This window comes from Polypterus senegalus, chromosome 15 (genome assembly GCF_016835505.1).
Source record: "Polypterus senegalus isolate Bchr_013 chromosome 15, ASM1683550v1, whole genome shotgun sequence".
Lineage (NCBI taxonomy): Eukaryota > Metazoa > Chordata > Cladistia > Polypteriformes > Polypteridae > Polypterus > Polypterus senegalus.
Genome location: NC_053168.1, coordinates 118,172,829 through 118,190,766, shown reverse-complemented (window position 1 = coordinate 118,190,766; position 17,938 = coordinate 118,172,829). Strand labels below are relative to the sequence as shown.

Here is a 17,938-nt window from a genome sequence, read left to right as displayed (position 1 = left end):
TCCCTGTCTGAATGACTTGCACCAATCATACACTCTAGACTGAGAACTCATCCCCAAAATGATTTTTAAGTCTTGAATAAATCTGAGATGGAATGACTGCTTCATTTGTCAAAAATGTAATAGTTCACAGCGCAGCCCTACTGTTACCTCCTGCTCTGACGTGTTGATTACAACTGACAGGAAGGAGGAAAAGAGCAGCTAGCACTACTAACGACAAGTTCAAACATGCATGTGTTTGTCCAGTCAGTCTTGTCAACCTTGCACTCTTTATAAGAACAGAGCATGAAAATTCCTGTTTATAATTGAACGGCCATCGTATTATACATTAACGTGGTATTCAGAGATTAACAGATATATACAACAGGAATAAATATTCCTTTGACTTCTGTTCTTTGGCACTCAAGGTTTGTTAGAAGGTCATATGTAAAGTGTTTCTGTAATGGTTTTAAATAATTTTTCTTGATTTTGTTTTCTTCCTTTGTATAATCTGCCTCAAAGTTAGACCAGTGGCCTTCCCACTCAGTAAGAATTACAGCGACTGGCACACTATTAAAGAATAGCAGTTGTTCAGTAATTAACCCTTTAACCTTCCCCATTCAATGTCTATGAGTTCAGGTTCTAGCTCTATCAGACTGAACAGTATAAAAAATCTTTTTTTGACAGCTATTGTGGTTTCATCTATAACTAAAAAGTGTCTATGTCAGGTCAGTTAGAGAGTTAAAACTAATTCATTGTGAGTGAGTTTGGTTTAGTGCATCAACGAATGTGTTGATTCACAATTGTCTTCATAAGAACTAGTTGAAAGGTAGACTTATTTTCTAATGATGGAGAGAATCTACTGTGTCTGTCTATTTTAATGAACTTACTAGAAAATAATTTCTTTTCTCTGATGGACACATGTCACATTTGTGAAAATGTACTTGCCAATACTAGCGCTAGGTTATCATTGCACTTAACTGTAACCGTGCAGTCAAGATTTATTTCTACTCACCGTTCTTTCCCACCTGAACAACATAGCCATGCAAATTGAGAGGGTCTTCTAAAAGGTTATTTGGGTAGGAAAAAACAGCAAGTAAACTAAAAAGGTTGAGCAAAAAATGATCTTGTTTACTTAAGGATTACATTAATGAATTCTTGCCAGGTTCTGAAGGAGTTCCGAAATTTACCCCAGAGACATGTTCTGTCTATTGATCGATGGGTTGATTGATCATGCATCAGGCGCATTTGTACCAATGTTTCTTTTGGGCTCCTAAAAAAAAATGACAAAAAAAATATTTTATTGTGGATTTTGTGCCATTTGTATTAATTTATTTCTGCTTTTAAATTTTTTCACATTTTTTTCCAGAACAATTTGTCCATTATTTTTAAATTTGCATTTTTTTCTAACTCATGCTACAAAAGTGCCCTGCCCCGTTGATTCTGTGAGAAAAAAAGATAAAAGTCAAAGTCAGGTGTCTCTCAGAAAACATAAGTTTTATTAATGACACATAATTATCTAAGTTTGTAACAACCTCCGTAACTGCCAATCATGGTTGTCCAAAAAATGCTCTTAATAGTGCAAGCTGTTGGGTTGACCTGTAATCCAGGGTGAAGTGGAAAAGGTGTTTTAATTTTGATTTTATTTTACTTGTGATCTACAAGACCGTTCACACTGATTTTCTCAAAAAAATGTGTTAAATACTTGTATCATGAGCTGTGAAAAGCTTTGTGCAATTTGGTTTTAAATTTTTGACGTTATTAATATATTTTAATTTTAACTGCCCAAGTTGCAAATGTTCCCCATTTAAATCTATACTAATAAAAGGCAAAGCCCTCACTGACTGACTGACTGACTCACTCACTCATCACTAATTCTCCAACTTCCCGTGTTGGTAGAAGACTGAAATTTGGCAGGCTCATTCCTTACAGCTTACTTACAAAAGTTAAGCAGGTTTCATTTTGAAGTTCTACGCGTAACGGTCATAACGGTCAACAACGTTCGCCATGTTGAACTTTCTTATTTATGGCCCCATCTTCACAAAATTTGGTACGTGGCTTCCCTGCACTAACCGAAAACGATGTACGTACTTATTTCGGTGGTATGACGCCACTGTCGGCCGCCATATTGAACTTTCCAACGGTCTTTGTTACTTATTGGCCCATCTTCAAGAAATTTGGTACGCGGGTTCCCAACGCTAACTGAATCCTACTTACCTGCATATATACGTCCATAGCCTGCAGCTCGGTCACCGTGTGAGGCGACGTTGGGTCCCCCATCCCAAAGCCTCCCACGTTGTTGGCTGCCTTCCTATATAAGGCCGTCCGTCGATCCGGTCTCTACATTCTCTTCCTTGCTTCGCCACGGGATTCACGTCTTCCTGCTGATAACTACGGCCTTTTTATTTAATCCACGGCTTCTCCACTGTTTTATTGTTCGTTTATTACGATTATAGTTATTGTGTAGGTATTTTAGATTTACTTTACATTGTTCAAGTACCCATTTCCTTTATTGTTCCAACCGTAACCCCATTAACATGTTTATCGAGGTGATCACCATCGATCAAAGAACTGTCACTTACCGAGTGGTTTCAATGCCCAGCGATGGTGCCTGCCTTTTCCATTCCCTGTGTTACATATTGCACGGCCATATCAGGCTCACTCTTGATATCCAGAGGAACATTGTGTCTTATGTATTGAATGACTGGGACAGGTTCAAGGTGTGGACTGATGACGGTACAGGAGATAATTATAGTACACAGGAACTCTATAAAAGTGAAATGCTTAAGCCCTTCACCTATGGTTCTGCATGTGAGTTGATTGCTGCCGCGGAATTGTTCGGTTGTCGCTTTCAAGTGTACCGAAATGGCCAAATATTTTACACCTTTCGACAACCGCCAATGCCTCTTAAACATCTTAGATTCATAGGTGACTGTTTGAGTATTGGACACTTTGATGTTTATGAATGTTTAAACTCTCAAAAGCTGGATGTGAAGTTATCGATGAAACCGGTTGTATGCTTACAACGCTTGACAGATGCCGAATGTCACTTCAACACAAGTCCTGCAAATACTGTCGTAATTGAAACAAACCACTAAACTCAAACCGATTATGACAGCAGCAATCCAAGCTGTGACATTTGAAACAAGATTTCTTTTCACATGGCCAACTATATGTTGCATGCTCAAGAGTAAGGTCAGCACACAGCTTGGTCATATTACAACCGGAGGGCCAAAATGACAATGTAGTATACAAAGAGATCCTTAACAAATAATTGGAATATATTCCCTCAGTTTAAAAAGGTTTAATTTTCTTCTTAATAAAAATTTTAAGGCAGTACTTCGCCACTGTGAAGCGCGGGTATTTTGCTTGTCTATAATAAATGTTTCTGAACGTTTTGCTGGTTTGTGGCGAGCAGAAATGGATCTATTCAGGTAGTCGCACATCATCAAAAACTCTCAAGACATAATGCATATTGGGATGGTTTTATGAATGCTTAGTGCCTGGTGGAACACCCCCTAGATTCTTCAGTTTTTATTGCTGTACTGTATTGTAACTTGATTTTAATATTTATTTCCTTGTCAGAATATTTACATGATATGTTTAATTAGTGGAATATTGTTCCAAGTAGTACTTCAGGGGGTGTAGTAACACAGTCTGTTCCAACTCTGTTTTAAGACAGACTGAAGGTTTTTAAGTAATCAACAGAAGTCGAGATACCTGTGCAAACTGTTTCCTTCAACTTGCAAGGCTTTATTCACTTTAATTGCAGCAGAACACCTGTAGGTTGTAACCTATTAGTTGTTCCCTGAAGAAGGCCCATTTTTAATACAGTGATCCCTCGCTATATCACGCTTAGACTTTCGCAGCTTCACTCCATAGTGGATTTTAAATGTAAGCATATCTAAATATATATCACAGATTTTTTGCTGGTTCGCGGATTTCTGCGGACAATGGGTCTTTTAATTTATGGTACATGCTTCCTCAGTTTGTTTGCCCAGTTGATTTCATACAAGGGACGCTATTGGCGGATGGCTTAGAAGCTACCCAATCAGAGCACGTATTACGTATTAACTAAATCTCCTCAATGATATACGATATGCTTCCCGCGCGGTGCTTGATTGTTTGCTTTTCTCTGTCTCTCTCACTCTCTCTGACATTCTCTGCGCCTGACGGAGGGGGTGTGAGCAGAGGGGCTGTTTGCACAGAGGCTGTTTGCCTAGAGGATACTGACGCTCCTCTAAAAAATGCCGCTTTATCTTGGTGCTTCGGCATACTTAAAAGCCCAAAAGCACGTATTGATTTTTTGATTGTTTGCTTTTTTCTCGCTCTCTCTCTCTCTCTCTGACATTCTCTGCTATTGACACAAATTCCTTTGAAGAGAAGATATGTTTGCATTCTTTTAATTGTGAGAAAGAACTGTCATCTCTGTCTTTTGACTTTTGACTAAAGGGTGTTATTTCATGTTCTAGAGGGCTCTAATAATGTTAACAGTGTGGGAGAGTTTATTAGGGCTTAAAATATATCAAAATAACCATACAAACATACGGTTTCTACTTTGCGGATTTTCATCTATCGCGGGGGGTTCTGGATTGCAACCCCTGCGATCGAGGAGGGATTACTGTATTCTGATATTTCCTTTTTTTGAATTTTTGCTAACCTAAACTGTAAATATAAACATCTGGCAGTTTACTGCTTACCCTTTCACCATGTTAAGTCATTCATTGAATTGCAACTGATTACATTTGAAGAAAAACTGGAAAAACTAAGGTGTTCTAAAACTTTTGACTGGTAGTGTAAGTGTGTGTTCTATAGTTAGTATAGTAGTAGTCACCCATGTTAATTATTATAAGACAAGCAATAATCACAATCTCTACCCCTCAGCTTCAAGTCAACCAGCAACCACTAGCACCAACCCTCTCCAAACTTTTATTAATATATTTCTTTGTTTTGTGAGGTTATCCTCTAGGGTTAGTTTATATCTTTCAGTTTCTCCTCAGAGCTCCAATATATTATTCAGAATGTTAAATAATATTTCTGAAGTTAAGCAAATGTGATCTGTCCATTTTCACCTACTAATTTTCACAACAACCCTCACAAGGAAAATGTGAGACATAAGTTGTATGAACTAAATTTATTTTGAATTATGTAATATATACATCCGAGTATGTGTTTGTGTGTGTTTGTTTGGTATTGAAACCCACTTGATTGATCTCATCTATGCCAAATTTTGTACATATTCAATTTCTATTTTCTCCATTTCCCAGGCTGTGTTTTGTTCCAAAATGTAGTCCGTGCCTCCATTCCGGACTGCATCATTCCCCAGTCTGGTATGCAAATCCACATTGCTTAACCTGCCTCTACTAAATGTTTCATTCCAAAATGATTGCTGCCCACAACACAGGTAGTACTGAGTATCCCTTCTAGTACAAAACAAGGGAAAGTCTTGTGCTTCTTCTGATATAATTTTACATAAATTCTGTGGCGCTGGGTAGAGATGGAAAATACTAAGATATATTTAATCTTTTTTTTTTAATACAATGCCCATAACAGCTACTGATTAATTGATGTCAACATGTGCAATTAATGTGTTCATTTCTGCGAATAAATTTTTTTTAAAGCAAATCCTAAATGTGTTAGTTCAATCTGGTCAATCTGACTACGCTTCATATAAAATGATACTGAGACGAATCAGTCCAACTCTATTAGCTCTTCATCTTTTCCTGTTCTGCTTCTTGATAATGGTCTGAACTTAAGCTGCACAATGCAAGTGCTACCCATGTCTGAGCAGCTAAAGAGTAGATAACACAGAGTGAAATCGTTTGATTTCTTATATCTCACACTTCCCCCAATGCAGACATAGTATGTTGTTGTTTAATTAATTGTATGTTACCTACAGTAGTCTACATTAGAATATATTATACTGGAACCAATCAAACTAGGCAATAATCAGTGCAATTTGGCCATGTTGATGTTTACATCCATTTAGGATGAAGATAAAGATAGTTACTTATTTTATAATTCATAAGTGGTGCATTCTCTGTGTGCTATTTAAAATATCTAAACAAACAATCCTATCGGATACATAATTAGATTTTTTCCAGTCTATTCTTTTCTATTTAAAAAGCATTATCTGTACATATTTTCTGTCTAATTAATGCCTTCTCTTCTTCAGTTAAAAAATACTGAAATGACTCGTGTATCACACAGTATATGCACAACCTAAGCAATAACAGTGCTGATTGTGCACAAAAGCTGAACCATAATTTTATGTTGCTGTTTTTTTAAATATTGTTGGCTTTATTGTTCGTGCTTTTTGTATATTGTCTTACAGCACAGCTGTCTAAAACATACATATTGGTTTTCCCAAATATTATAGCAACCGACAGGGGATGGGGTGTTTGGTGATCCTTGTTTCTCTTATACAAAACTGTTCAATAAACTAGCTTAAATAAGACAAGACAAGAGGTCATTAAAATCTATTTTTTATTAGAAATTAATCACTGAGTTATTTGTTTCATAGAAAAAAATATGTCTGAAGGGTTTTAATCAAACAGCAGCCTTAGAGATATTTATACATTTTACATAAGATATACTTCTCAGATTCACTTAATCTGAATCAGGGTTGTTTATAGCTGGAGCATGCTTTGAAGCATCAATTGTAAGGTAGGAATCAACCCAGGAAAGGGTATCAGTTCGGTGTAGGGCCCACTGACACATTACCACACTCAACATGGAGCCAGTTTAGATTGTCTAGTTAGCCTAACTCTCAGATCTTTGAGATGTCTTAGGAAAACTGGAATATATGGAGAAAAACTATTTGCAGAAGTAGGGAGAGCTCTACCAGATAGTGGCAAGATGAAGGAATTAAACCCAGGATGTGGCAGCACTAACCACGGTGCAACCTATTTTAAAATTTTCTGTTACATTATTAACTAGATGATTGCTCTTTTATGCACAATTGACCACATTTTGCTATCCATCAAATTAAAAATATAATTTATTGCAAAAATGATATAACATCGTGTTCCATGTCTACAACAATCTGTATAAATGTAGGCTGACCGGAAATGCAAGGCAAAAGATGTTGAACACATAACTAAAACAAACTTTTTTCATATTATAGTAATAATGACAAAATGCTGACATGAAATGTATAATGTGTGAAGACAGAAGTCCAAATATCAAATAAACACTTTCACAAAAGGTATAACACAACAAGTGCACTTTTATTCAAGAATATAACCAAAGAAAAGAAACTATTCAATTTACATGTTGCTGTCATTATGTAAAAACTGAAGCCCAAATGTCAATCGACACAAAGTATACATGTCCCCTTGGTTGGTGCAGAGGTAAGAACTGCTATTTCATAATCGAGAGCTTGTGGATTCGATCCTGGATTTCTCTCCCTGCATTTACAGTGTTGAGTAGTGAGCTGCTATTATTATTTCTATTATATTATTAAAAAAAAATCTAAATTTAACTGCTGATAATCAATTATGGAGTGAAAATCCAGTCACTTTTGCATGAGAATTTGATTCACTACTGATTGGATACTTTTTTCTTCCTGGAATGCCAAGGAGTTTACAAAGAGTGCTCTATGAATGCTAATCCAGTGCTTCACTATAATCTTCCAACCTTTAATGTGTTACAGCACTTTAATATAATCAGAGATGTTAGTTTATCTTGTTTCAAAGTCTTATAGTGGGCGTGTCAAATACTTATTGTACTAGAGGCAGGGCAGAGTAATTACCTTGTGGAAGCCAGGCAAATTTGTACTACATATCATGCTCATTGTATTTTTTTAAAGGTTATTGAAAGACACTTGAAAATGTTCTATCACCAAATCATCAGTTATTCCACCATAGAAGTTTGACCAGTGATCAAATCATTGCCTTAATTACATTCATTGTTAATAGTTCCAAACAAAAGATGAAGGCAGAAACTGTGTTCCTGGATCGGATTCCAGTCTACAACAAAATATTGCATTCTCTCAAAAATTCAAGGTCCACGCCAGTACCAACAAGAAAAAGTACTCAATTTTTTGATACTAAGGGTTATTATATTAGTTAAATGATCTAAAAGGCCCATGTAACTGATTAATGGCATACTGCTATGCTTTGAATTTTGCAGAGGTGAATTAGGGAAAAGCAATGCAGAATTCTTGAGACATTCTTTTTCAAGTTAATGACATTATCTTAAAGGCTGCTTTTGAGAAACTGCAAATTTAAAGAGATACTACAGTCACCTTGTTCCACACACAAAGTCCTGTGTGATTGCCTCTTATTTCCTGATCTGAAGGGCTAAGTTATTGATATGCCTTTTGGTGAAAATGATGATGTTAAGTCAGCTGTAAAGAGTGGTTGCACAAGAAGGTGAACATTTTTTTTTCAGTGGTATAGAAAAGCTTTAATAATGAGGATTACTTTGAAAATTAAAATGTGTTTGGTTTTACAAGTGTTTCTAGTCCAGGCTGAAATCGTTTTGATTACCATCAGATAACTGACATTTTCATTGAAAGCACATTTTGATCCTAGAATTCAAGTGTAAATTGAAATACTGTTTGTTATATTACATCTTAAGTCTGTTCTTTTAAAATTGTTTACATTTTTTCCTTTTTCTTTTTTGCTTTATTTCTTTAACTTTGTTTTTACTTTTGTTGCAGCCATATGTGTGTGCATATTTGCTTTCAGAGTTACAAAAACACCAGCAATTACAGCCCAATTGTGCTTTAAATTTTAACATGTTGCTTAAATTTAGACTCTTGTCCTGTGGCAAAAAATAAAGTTACTTCATATGACATGAGTTACTTGTTGCAGGAATCTAGATTCCCAGAATAATTCTACCTTAGGCTGTCTCAGAAATGTTTTTTGGTTGCCAGTTGTTTGCGGTGAGCATTTTTGGCCACTTGTGTTTGCTAACAGTTGTGGTTTTCAAAATACCTACAGTGTATAAAACTAAACACATGCAGTGGCTTACTGGACTTGAATTTACTCACCCAGGCTAAGAGAAGTGCCACATCTGTTTCCACAAGGAAAAAAGTTGCTCTGTCTTTGCATTTTATTATGGTTATAAATAGAAATGTGTTATTTTACCCAAATATCTTATTCTTTATTTCCCTTCTGAATCACAATAACTAGATAAAGGCAGGCCAATTCTCCTAGTATAGTGTGCTTACTTTTTTTTTATTCTTTCTTTCCTCAGAACCTGAAAAACATATTGAAGGATTTATAAGTCTTATGATGTTGTTTGAATCTCCTTAGCTTCACACTTTAATATAAGTTTCACTGTTTATGAGCCTCTACTATCAATACAGTTTATAATGCAGATCAGGACTAGGGTTTAATGTTTTAGAACACGGGTGACCCTAGTTATCTAGAACGTACATCAACCTTGTGTAGACTTTGAAAACCAGAAACTACTTTGATACAGGTTTGTATTTCTTCGCTTGCTTAATTGCTGCACTTAAAATACCAGTCACTATGTATAAATACTGCAGTTATAAGCAGTTGCCTACTTTACTGGAGTCTCTCAAAAATTAAAAATATTTTGCACAGCAAAATGAATACACACATTTCCAATATCTGTGCAGTTTTGTAGAAATGATCAGTTCTCAGTTTTTATCTCTCTATTGTAAAAAAAAATCCTCTAGAGAAACACAAGGGCGTCAAGGCGTGATCTTCACGTTAAGATCACGGAAGACATTTTAAAGAAACAGCGAGATGAAAGAGATTGGCCACAGAGCGTCTCGCAAGGACTTAAAACATGAGACTTTGTGACAAGAGATTGACCCAGGACAGTCTCAAGATGACGAGGAACATGAGATTCTTGTAAGACACGCCCTACTTACAATCAATATCAAATAAGACCACGAGCAGCAAAACATTCAGTCATCTAAAGGCTTTGAACAAACACAGATCCAGGGCTCTCAGCACATATAAACCGTATAAAGATAGTACGTTATTAATGAAACGTCGACGACTAAGGGGAGAAGAAAGCAGCGTGGAGAAAAGAGACTCAAAAGTGTTGGAGAGAAAAAAGAGCAAAAAAGAATAACCTAGGTGCAAATTCAGAAGATAAGGAAAGTAATAATCAGCCCGGAGCAAGTGGAATTTAAAAAAAGCACGTCTAATCCAGCTCAGAATTAAAATAAAGAGTAAAAGACAAAGTAGAACTTCATAAAGACGTTCACAAACGTTGGTGCTAAACACATGCAGAGCAGGCTAGAGATTATGAAAGCAGTGGAATTCGAAAGGCTCAAAAAAAAAAAAGTGCGATACACATGTGGAGAAAGTTAAAGGACATGAAAATAGGAAAATTAGAAAGTATAAAAAAATAAAGTAAAGATTGCAGTAGTGCAAACAAACTGCCTCATTTAACTATGCACCTGTCTAACTTTGGTTTTGCACAATAATCACTGCACTATTGCACCTTAACACTTAATTCTACTTTATTCACATAATTTTACTTATTTATTATGTTCTACTATACTGTTATCTTTCAATCTATGACTTTTTGTTATTCTAACTGATATTCTTCTAAGTTTGCACTGTTTTTGATAAGCGGATCAGGATGCATTTCACTGCATGTTGTCCTGTATAGCTATGCATGTGACAAATAAAGAGTCTTGAGAATTTCAAAAATATGGTTTACTGCACATGCATTTATTGGTTACTTTGTAAAAAATATGATTAACTGCTGATGATGTAGATCGTTTTGTCTGAGAATTATGGTACAAAGTCATTAAATACATGTCTCACTGACCTCATTAAAAAGATTCAGCATATTGGGACTCGCAAGATTCCAAATATTGTTTTTACAGAAGTTCTGAAATAAAAATGAAACTAATGAAATAGCAACAATTCAAAGAAAAAAAAATCTGTATCTGGAAAACCAAAGTGTAGATATATTTTTAGGCATTTAATTTATCTTTATTCTGTTGGCTATCATTGGGCTATTTTTTTTTTGTTGTTTACAATCAAAACTTCATTTACCAAAAAATTGACAGTTTTCTCTTTCATTTTAAGCCTTAACAGAGGATAACCACAGCATTGTAAAAACTTACTGTTTAACAAAAATCATATTCACGCCGACTGAAGATATTACCATCATTTGCTTGATTGCCAACAGAAATGATGCAGGGATAAAAGATGTAGTACTATGATGAAATAACATCAACCTCTCTTAAAGTCAGCAAAACAAAAGAATATGTTGTTGTCTTCAAAAAGTAAGGAGAGTGTCACATTCCAGTTTATTTTATTTAGGCTGCCTTTATTATTAAATTTTCTAAGACATGAAAGAAATCAAAGCAGAATAAAGTGTAAATAATGGTAGAGTGAGGTTTACATCATCTACCCAGTTTAATGAAATGTTGGAGATAATTGGATAACTCTGTTCTAGACTTGTATTGTGCTTTCACATTATATAGGAGATGAAAGACATATATATTAAAAGCCAGCATTTTGAAACTAGTTTACAAGATACACAGTACTTCAGAAATAGCCACAATTTGGAACATGACCCAAAGCTGGATATTGATGAACCTGGTGCCACAGTTGACCCGAGTTTCCAGCTCATGTGGTTTGGTTATCATCTTCATCCTTGACTTCAACAGGATAAGCTTACAGATTGTGAAAACTGTGCCATTAGAAATAACCTGAGAATTCTAGGGATCACAAAGAGAATCCAAGATGGAAACTCCACTAAACTCACACCAGGAGCCTCATGTATAAATGGTGCGTACACACAGAAATGTTGCTTACGAACGTTTACACGTTCAAAGCGCGATGTATAAAGCCACGCACATTTCCACGTTAGCTCATACCCTGTCGTACGCAAGTTCTCTGCTTGGTTTTGCAGACTGGCGGCACCCAGCGTCAAAGCAATGCTACTGTTCCAGTGTGGTTTATCTTTCTTTTTCAGATCCACATCCCTGATGTGGCTTTATAAATACACTGAAATTAACCACATATTGTTTATTAGTTTAAGGCATTTGATTGTAATTAACCTGTAACAATATAATGGTCCTCAGAATGGTCAAACTATTCTAAATACCATAACTGCTTTAGCGTTGTTCCACTCACTGCATCTTCTTCCTCTTTCAGCTGCTCCCGCTACAGGTTGCCACAACGGATCATCTTTTTCCATATTACTCTCACTGCACCACTCGGAGCAGCTGATCGGAAAGAGAATTATCAGTATACAGCATCAAGCATATGCTGCCTCAGCCATGCTTCCTATTTGAACTGCTTCTCACATGGCAAACGCTTCAAAACCTTTACTGTATGGACCTCGTGGTTCAGAAACCGTTTCACCCCAAAAGCTCTAAACACACTCTTATCAGTTCATCAACTGCTCCTTGTAGAACTATTTGTACTTATAAGTACAATTATCTCACTGTAAACTTGTGATACAGTTATAATATTGCACAACCTGAGCCACTTTATAAAGCGCGTATTTACATATGATGACGATATAATTTTAAGATGAAATGCAGCAAAATGTTTATTATATTATACAGATAAAACTTTAACTTCATTTAAATAATCTATATTGTTAATAATTAAAGGCCACGGTGTCGCTACGCTAGCAAGAATCTGGCGCTCCGTTCACGGATTGTTCCTGCCTCGCACTGTATGCTTCACTGGGACTGGCGTGAAGGATAGAATAATTAAACATGTACTACAAACATATTTCAATGTTCCTTAAAAGTTTTGAAGAATCGGCATTATAAGCTTACAGATGGCTTAACGTCTATTACAGAGCTGATTGTGTGGCGTTTGGGTATTTGGATAAAGAAAAGGAAGAACAAGAATTGGAGGTTAGTACTATTGAAAGAGACAGTACTGCTGCAATAAATTATTTTATCGAAGGTCGCGCACAATCACTGTGCTACCGTGTTCCCATGTTTAATGACATGCTTTAACTCCTATCATCATGAAAATGATATCACGTATACATGTCAGTATTTTAGTTATTTAGAGAGCTGTAATATCACGAATGTAATGGATTCTGTGTCCTGTCGGAGGAAGAGAAAGCCGGTTTAAGAAGCACGTAGTGATTCACACACATAGAGAACATAGAAGATCAGAAACAAAACAAAGCATTTAACGTGCTACTTTAGTTACGATGGGATTTTAGAAACTAGTAAATTAAACAATTTTAAGATTAAGTTTATGATGTTCTACTTTAATTACAAAATAAACTGTGATTAAAGTGGAAGTTTCAAGATTAAAGTTGACATTTCATGCTTTTTCCACACTGTGTACCTTTTTTCTCTGTACCCTAATAAGCTTTCATATGACACTCAGACAGTGGGCTATGACTCGCTTTTTCACTGTGGCTTTGATATGTGACTTTTTTTTTATTTTGGGCAGTGTGCAACTTTGTGAACTTGAGCTTTCGAGTTTCTCTGACACACTATGTCACTCAATCAGCTTCCTTTTCTTGTTTGTAGTACTGTTTAAACCAACAAATAGTACGTTATTCGTTGCCTTCACTTGGTATTCATTGAAATTGTTCTTTTTTTCCTCATGGTTTTGCCATTGTCTTTTCACAGAACACTGAACTTAAGGGCTATTTATATTGATTTACATATTCAAAGAGGCCTAATTCTGGGAGGAGTTGGGGTGGGACACCAGGCACGTGCGTTACTTTTCACGCTGATCGGGATTTATGTAGCGGAAGAACGTGGAAGTTTGCGTACTCACAGATTCCTGCATTTGGATGTTTCTGTGTGTACGCACATTCATGCTTTTGTGCTTACGCCATGTTATAGTGTGAGTTCTATGCATGGTGTTATACATGAGGCCCCAGCATTCTGCCTTTTTTTGTTTTTCACTTTCTGTTGAAAATGCTTTTAAGGGAAATATGTACTTTGAAAAAAGCATGTTGCTTACCTGGCAGATTTCCTCTGTGAGTCAGTGGTTTAATTCCTAAAACTTCAGGATTAAGAAAATACAGTTTGTATACCACTTAAATCATGAACAGTTTTTCATAGCAGAAAGTGAAAGAATGGATATTAATTTTTTTTTCTGGGGAATGACAAATTGTTTACATACTATGGCAATGTAGATTAATGAAGAGTGGAAAGTATCTTTAACAATATTAGTATTATTTATTTTTTTAATTTCTTTTATTTCACCTTATACAATTTCTCATATTAGGAATTTGTTAGTTTTCGCATACCCCTTGGGGTCAGAGCGCAGGGTAAGCAATTGTACAGCGCCCCTGGATTAAGGTTAAGGGCCCTGCTCAAGGGCCCAGCAGAGTAGGATCTTTTTTGGCAGTGATGAGGATTCGAAACAGCAACCTTTGGGATACCAGCGCAGATCCTTAGCCTCAGAGCTACCACTCCATTCTAAATTATAGTCCTATACAGGTAAACAGTATCATCATTTTGTGCCACACCATTTATTAAAACTTTCATATTATATTGTGTATAATATAGATGAGTGGTATTATGTTGTGTTTCTTTTTATGTGTTGACAATATTTCGGATAACAGATACAAAATATATCTGAAGAAACATAAATGAGGTTTGGGGTCTGTGATCGAAAAATACCCTGTTCAACCATTTGCGATGCATTGGTTGCAGTGAGGTAGAATATTTTGCCTCTTGATAAAAAGGTTTACTGTTGCTCTTTTGGATGTCATGAGTTGATAATTATTTTTACTTGTTTTATATGGACATATATTAGTAATAACATTATTTCATTTTATTAACATTATTTTTTTTCATTTTTACGGGCACCGCCATTTTATGATTTCACATAGTTATTTACAGTTGCTATCTCTGTTGCCATCATGTGACCTGCATTACATTGTGTGTGCTGTCATCATCCCCAAGATCATAAAAGATATTGGCACATGAATCAAAGTATCCTAACTTTGGGATGACCTCATAACTGTGACACAGCTTCTTAGTATCTTATTTTACTTAGTGAAAAATGCTTTTTGTTAGGGTGTGTGTTTCATTTCCTGGCATTATTTTTCTGACTTTGATATTTGCTCAGTTTTGGTTTTGGTTACTAGTTCTGGTATTCCCAGTAACAACTTTAGACCCATTCTGAATAATTTTGTTTTCTTTTTACTTTCTAACTCTCTTCACTCCGGATTAAAAAATATATATTTTTGTCCTCTGCACACAGAACCACACCCCTTGTGCCATCCTTAATTTAGTATGTCTGTTTGCTCAGCTTCTCATATCTTTGGTAGAGTTGTATGTAGCACTCATAAACTGTGAGTAAAATATGTCATTAATTGAACAGGGGCATTAAGTAAAACCCCTTATAAACAAGAACACTTGTAAGTCAACTCTTTGTTTCTCTGGGATAGATATATATTAAAAGCCCATAAAGGGTTCAGCAATATGTTAAAAGCAGGTTAGCCTTTGCCCTCTATTTCTGAAGGGACAATCCCAGTCCTGATGAGATATATTTAGCAAGAAAAATAAATCAAAAAGTCACTCCCATTTTGAATTTGAGTTAATCAGATGACTGTCACATCTACTTTTATCACAATCAGCACATAAAACCAAGCCCCTAACTAGTTATGAGAGCTTTGTGAACAAAAGAGTGATTATAATAGTTCCTTGCATGTATTAAAATTTCCAAAGAGAAATAGACTATAGTCATGCGCTGATTTACAACTTGAGGTGATTCACACTTATGGTTGAGGGCCAAAGGAAAATAACACAGTAATAATGTGCTAGAAATTGTCAAAACCAGCCACAATCATAAATCTTATGTTATTAATATTTCAAAGGGTCTTATATTTTTTCTGACTCATTCAGGGCTCTTTAAGGTTTGTTTTGATCGCTGCTGTTTTATGTTGCTAATTCTGATGTGTTTGGTCCACACCACCTTCCTTTAACCAGTGTTTCTTGATCTTAATGGTCCCGCCCCCCAGTTTTGCCTTTTTACATTCATTGAAGACCCATTACAGTAATTGCAAGTAGCTCCCTTGGTGAAATTAGAGTGATTGGTGTCATAATTGGTTAAAAAAGCTAATTTAGAAGCAAGGGAAACATCATGCGGCACTGACTAATTCTTTGATGACCCACAGTGAACCATTTGTCAACCAACAATGGCAACCCATAACTCAGTGGTTAAAAACACTGACTTATGTGACCCACTCATGAACAGTGATACCAGCCTGTGTCCCACTGACAGCACAGTCAAGTAGTTGAGAAACACTGCCTTATACAAACCCAGCATGTGGTTGCCAACATGTGAAAACTGGTTTATGCTAATCCTTCCTGGCAGTTAAAGTATGCATACTGGTGACTCCCACAGAGCCTCAGTTGCAATGACCTGTATTCTTTGTGACTGACATTTGGCCAATTTAACATATAGTCAAATAGCTGATCTCAGATCGCGCTGCACATAGGTGCGTGACTATAGAGGCAGTACCCTGGCGGACTTATTTTTGAACAGTATATTCATGCTAGATTTGGGAAAATCTTTCCACTGTTCCTCTCAAAGAAAATTGTATCCAGTACTAACTGATTATTAACAATTTTTTCTGTCAAAATGGTCATTGTTTTGGACAATCCCAAAACACATGTTCTAGCAAGGTCATTGCTTGGTGAGGCCATTCACAACTAGGGTCTTTGCATAGTCTTGAACAATGTATGCAGTGTACTGTTTTAATTAGAATTATACCATTCTTGGCACATATTAAAGAATAGTTTATTTTTTGATTCTCTTTTATTGTTGCCACCTAGTACTTTTGTCCTACAGCAATTTTATTGTGCCTCTGTGAAGATGTCATGTGTTCTTAAACTCTTGCCTCACTTTGACAGCTATAGCCTTCGCCTACTTGGAAGATTATTGTGCAAGAGTGTTGCCTTTTGTGACTGTGTCTTGGCTTTTTAGAAATATATATGTGAAAAGAAACATTTATTTTTTTACTGTGTGCTTTAGTAGTCTACTTGGACTACCTAACAGTACATGAAGTTAAGCTAATGGTATCTAGTGGGTATCAGTCGCAGAAGAATCCAACTGCTTGTGAACTGTGTTCAGACTTTCTGCAGATGTTACAAAGAACACTGAATAGCTAGCCATCTGGCAAGTCTGCTATTTTAAACGAAATAAAGGCCCTGTGGACAAATAAAAAATCTCTCTGAATTGTTACAAGGTTTCAGTATTGTTTGAGCTATGTAACTTACTCAATGACCGCCTTGATTCATTTTATACCACAGGTAATTTTAAATTAGTACCTCAAAAATGTGTTTAAATAGTGTATGGGTTAGAAAAAAGCATAATTGAAGATATGTATTTCAAGTGTTTGAGTTTTTTTTTAATTTTCTTTGTTTTGAGAAGCTTATTAATTAGCTAATAATTTCCTTATACAGGAAAACAAGAGTATGAAAAGTATTGTATTTCTTTTCCTGAATTACACTGGTGAGAGTATTATAGTGTATGGGGAACACATAAAGTAGTTCAGTTTTCCAGTTTTTTTATGATTTCAGAGTTGTTTAAGTATATTTCTTCCCAATGGACTACTGTGCAGGTGCTTGGCAATTTTAACTACCAAGGCTGAAATCTGCAAGTTTTATTAAAGAGGCTTTGGTTTGTTTGACTTGTTTGTCTCCTTTCATGCTATACTTAAATTTATAGTTTTATTGTTGTTCTACTTAAATTGATTAAACAATGATTATTTAGATTCTGACAAGTACTGTATTACCCGTGTTTTATTGAAATTAAGGAACATATATTACACTTAAGCATGTTTTAAAGCAAATCATTGAAATTCACAATACTTTGGAGAAATTTATTGATGTCATTGGCCCTGTTTTGTAAAAATTTATAGCAGTATATTTCTAGATTTTATTACTTTAACTCCCTTGTCTATAAAAACTAAGTCATTTAATTTTTTTGTTAAATAATGACCTAACAGTGTTCTTTATTTTTTTATAAGCTTCTGTTTTTTGTACGATGACAAACTTTCAACTATACAA

General features: G+C 35.6%; 1 protein-coding gene across 1 annotated transcript in view; it reads left to right on the top strand.

Moving 5' to 3' along the window:
* Positions 1–17,938, top strand: part of LOC120516042 (vacuolar protein sorting-associated protein 13B-like) — a 614,714-nt gene that overhangs the window by 88,338 nt on the left and 508,438 nt on the right. The gene's annotated exons all lie outside the window — the stretch shown is intronic.